Below are 354 nucleotides of genomic sequence, written 5' to 3' on the forward strand. Positions count from 1 at the left end.
GTATTTCTAAATTAGTATAATCATACATTATTCATTAAATGCTAATTGTAATATAATTATAATAAAGAAATTTTTCTAAAATAAATTTAGAAGAGAGAATAGTACTTTCATTTTGGAGAAAAAATAAATTTATAAAGAATTGACACCTCACTTTCATTAGTTGATAATGCATTAAATATTAATTTTATATTTAATTATAATAAATATATTTTCCTAAATTAGTATAATCATACATTTTTCATTAAATGTTAATTGTAATATAAATATAATAAAGATATTTTTGTAAAATAAATTTAGAAAAGAGAATAGTGCTTTCATTTTAGAAGAAAAATGAATTTATGAAAAATTGACACA

Source organism: Arachis duranensis, chromosome 10 (genome assembly GCF_000817695.3).
Source record: "Arachis duranensis cultivar V14167 chromosome 10, aradu.V14167.gnm2.J7QH, whole genome shotgun sequence".
In the NCBI taxonomy this organism is placed as follows: domain Eukaryota; kingdom Viridiplantae; phylum Streptophyta; class Magnoliopsida; order Fabales; family Fabaceae; genus Arachis; species Arachis duranensis.